We start from the raw sequence: 4,621 nt of genomic DNA on the forward strand, positions 1-4,621 counted from the left end.
CTTTATTTCAAGTGGCTGAAATTCGATATTTAGTCTTCTTTGGGGCCACAAAACTTTCTACCAGAAATTTGTCGGTATCGTTCACTTTTTGATATAGTCTCCATAGAACGGTACCAACCGATTATCGGTATTGTGAAGGTTTTAGCCTCATCATAACACCGAAATAGCTGAAGTTTGATATTTAGTCTTCATTAGGAGTACAAAACTTTCCACCTGAAATTTGTCGGAATAGGTCCACGTCTTCATATAGCCCCCATAGAACGGTACCTCCCGATTTTCGGTCTTTTGAAGGTTGTGTACTCAATTCCCCACCGAAATGGCTGATATTTGGTATTAAGTCTTTAATAGGGGTATGAAACGTTCCACCAGCAACTTGTCGGCATAGGTCCAGGTTTTCATATAGCCCCCTGAGAAGGGTAACTCCCGACTTTCGAAATGGCTGAAATTTGGTATTAAGTCTTTGATAGGCGTATGAAACATTCCACCTGCAATTTATCTGTATAGGTCCAGGTTTTCATATAGCCCCCTGAGAACGGTATCTCCCTACTTTCGGTGTTGTGAAGTTTGTGGCATCAATATCCCACCGAAATGCCTGAAATTTGGTTGAAGATTAAAGCTGGGGGTTTAAAACTTTCCACCTGAAATTTTTCGGTAGATGTCGACGTCCTCAGAGAGTCCCCATAGAACGGTTATATAGCCCCAATAGAGCGGAGCATCCCGATTTTCGGTATTTTGAAAATTTTAGCCTCATTATCACACCGATATTTCTGAAATTTGGTGCTTAGTCTTGTGTGGGACTACAAAACGTTCTACCAGAAAATTTTCGGTATCGCTTCACTTTTTGATATAGCCCCCAAAGAACGGTACCTCCCGATTTTCGGTATATTGAAGGTCGTGTACTCAATATCCCATCGAAATGGGTTTAATTTGGTATTTAGTCTTCGTTAGGGGTACAAAACTATCCACCTGAAATTTGTCGGTATAGGTCCACGTCTTCATATAGCCCCCATAGAACGGTACCTCCCCATTTTCAGTACTTTGAAGGTTGTGGCCTTAATTGCCCACCGAAATAACTTATATTTGGTATTAAGTCTTTGATAGGGGTATGAAACATTTCACATGCAATTTGTCTGTATAGGTCCAGGTTTTGATATACCCCCCATAGAACGGTACCTCCCGATTTTCGGTATTTTGAAAGTCGTGTACTCAATATCCCGCCGAAATGGGCTTATTTTGGTATTTAGTATTCGTTGGGAGTACGAAGCTTTCCATCGGAAATTTTTCGGTATAGGTCCACGCCTACATATAGCCCCCGTAGAACGGTACATCCCGATTGTCGGTATTTTAAATGTTGTGGCCCACAAAAATGGCTAAAATTTGGTGAAAGATTAAAACTAGGGGGTTTTAGACTTTCCAGCTGAAATTTTTCGGTATAGGTCGACGTCCTCAGATAGCCCCCCATAGAACGGTACCTCCCGATTTTCGGTATTTTGAAGCTTGTGCAATAAATATCCCTTGGAAACGGCTGAAATTTAATATTTTGACTCCGTTAGTGGTATAAAACTTTCCACCTTAAATTTTCCGGTATTGTTCCATTGGTTTATATAGCCTCCATAGAACGGTCCCTCCCAATTTTCGGTATTTTGAATGTTTTCGCCACATTATTCAACCGGAATAACTGTAATTTTTTTGTATTTAGACTTCACTGGAGTTACAAAACTTTCCTCCAGAAACTTATCGGTACAGCCTCCGTAGAACGTTTTATACTGCCTCCGTAGAACGATGCTCTTTCCCGATGTTCTTTAACTATCCAAATCCAAAATATCCAGATTTAGGCCCATTTTATGTAGTTTGATCAATTCGGAAAATTGTAAATAATGTTCGATGTTTTGGAAAGGACAACGATGACGCTCCATGGAGCTATTTTGAAGGGAGTATTATCAGTTGGGATATATGTAATATTCCTGCCATAAAAGGAAGAGTTTAGTACTTTCATAAACGAAATTAAACTAATTGTTCCTATACAATTCAATACAGTTTTTGGTGGAGGGTATAAAACGTTCGGCGCGTCCGAACTTAACTCCATTCTTACTCGTTTTTTTTCTAAAGATTACATTAAAAAAAAACAAGTAAAAAAGTATCTGTCGGGTTTTCCGACAGAGATATACCCTCAGCCTGTGTATATTGAAACAATTTTTTCCCAAAAACGTATGTATTTAGGGGGTTTTAAACATTTTGGGCGTTTGAACCGACAAAAATGTGGATTAGGATTAAAGATCAAAAGTTTTGCGGAAGAGATACTAAAAAAATGGATCTCCAGCCACTACATATGGTGCCATAGGGGGGTTTTACACCCTTCGGGTTGTTTGCTCAAGAAGTATGGACTTACCCCTGAAAAAACTTTTACCATCATAAATGCGGCAGCGAATGCAAGTGGCTTCAACAAAACTCAAAGTGATTCGATATCAGGTCTTAAAGTGAACTCATCCGAAATTTTGTGTGGGGGGTACCGGATGGAGTAGACAAATATAGTCCATATTTGAACCTGATCTATATCTGGTAGATATATTAGGATGTGTAAAGTATGGACCAATTCGGTCACTACCTTCAAGAGTTACTGTACGAACAATTTTTCCGAAAATTTTTGAACTTTTGTGGGGGAGGTACCTGAAGGAGTGGACCGATATGGCTTATCTTCCAACTTAAGCTATGTTTGCACAAAATATTACTAAGGCCAAATTTTGGACCAAATGGGCAGATCCGTTCGAGAGCTATCTTGCGCTCCAACCACCTCACACGGTGTCATAGGGGTTTTTTGCAACTTTCAGGCTATTTTCTCAGGAAGTATGGACTTGCCCCTGATGAAACTTTTACAGTCGTATGGGGGCGGTGAATAAAAGTTGCTACAACAAAAATCAAAGCGATTCGAGAGATGGCCCTAAACTGACCTTTTCCGAAATTTTGTGTGGGAGGTACCCGAAGGAGTGGACCGATTGAGTCCATATTGAAACCTTCTAAGTCTGGTACACATTTCACGATGGGCAAAATATGGAGCAAATCGGTTACTCCCTTCAAGAGTTATAGTGCGCACAAATTTTCCGAACATTTTCGAACTTTTGTGGGGGGAGGTACCAGAAGGAGTGGACCGATATAGCCCATCTTCGAACTTAAACTAAGTTTGGGCAAAATATTACGAAAGCCAAAATTTGAACCGAATCGGTTCATCCGTTCGAGAGTTATCGTGCGCTCCAACCACTACACACGGTGTCATAGGGTTTTTGTAACTTTCAGGCTATTTTCTCAGGAAGTATGGACTTGCCCCTAATGAAACTTACAGCGTCGTATAGAGGACAGCGAATACAACTTGCGTAAACAAAAATCAAAGCGATTCGAGACCAGGTCCTAAACTGAACTTTTCCGAAATTTTGTGTGGGAGGTACCAGAAGGAGTGGACCGATTGAGTCCATATTGGAACCTAATCTAAGTTTGGTAGAAATTACACGATGTGCAAAGTATGGACCAAATCGGTTATTCCCTACAAGAGTTATCGTGCGCACAAGTTTTGCGACAATTTTTGAACATTTGTGGGGGAGGTACCTGAAGGAGTGGATCTATATGGCCCATCTTCGAACTTAAATCGAATCTGGACAAAATATTTCGATACACAAAATTTGAACCGAATCGATTGATCCGTTCGAGAGTTATCGTGCGCACCAGCCAGCCAGACAGACCGACAGACAGACAGACAGACAGACGGACGGACATTGCTAGATCTACTCAAAATTGTCTGAAACGGATATCGTACAAACATACTTGGGGTCTAAAACCATTATTTCGATGAGGCACATTTTGGGTCGTATCAAAGTGTAAATACCCTCTTTAGCCTAAAGGCTGAGGGTATAAAAACTTAGGAAGCCACTTGATGTGTGGCGCTGTTTTTGTTAATATCAAAAAATATGTCTGTTTATTATTTTTCATTTCTTTTCTCTTCATTCGCATAAAAAAGAGAGTGATTTTATTAGTGACTCATAATTGAGTTAACACTCAAAACACTTGTTGCAACAACAAAGCGTCACTAGGTTGTGGCTGTCAATGGAAGGTAAAGCATGCAAAAATATTTGTTGTTTTACAGACCACAGAACTACAATCGCAAAAATATTTAGAAATATTCATCAGAGCTTATAGAGCGGGTTCATTCGATTATTTTTAGGCTAATGATACGATGAAAAATGTCTTATGGAAAAGTTTATTTTGTCTATGGAATACCAGTTCCTTCGTTTTAGACCCCAAGTATGTTCGCACCAAATCCGTTTCAGACAATTTGGAGCCAATTTAGCCCTGTCCGTCTGGCTAGTGCGCACGATAACTTTTCTAATAATTATCTAATCTAACAGAGCCAAACTTTGGGTCTCGTAAAATTTCGTCCAAATTAACGTCTAGTTCGATGATAGGCCTTATCGGTTCACTCCATTGGGTACCAGTTCAATTTTTTTGGCTAAAATTTTACACACGAAGAGAGTAATCGATTTGGTCCAAACTTTACACATCGCAATATTTCTTCCCCTCATAGATCAGTTTCAAATATGGACAATTTGGCCGAAATCTTCCACAACGTAAAATA

The sequence above is a fragment of the Musca autumnalis genome, unplaced genomic scaffold (assembly GCF_047663935.1).
Source record: "Musca autumnalis isolate F117 unplaced genomic scaffold, ASM4766393v1 scaffold_5, whole genome shotgun sequence".
Classification (NCBI taxonomy): Eukaryota; Metazoa; Arthropoda; class Insecta; order Diptera; family Muscidae; genus Musca; species Musca autumnalis.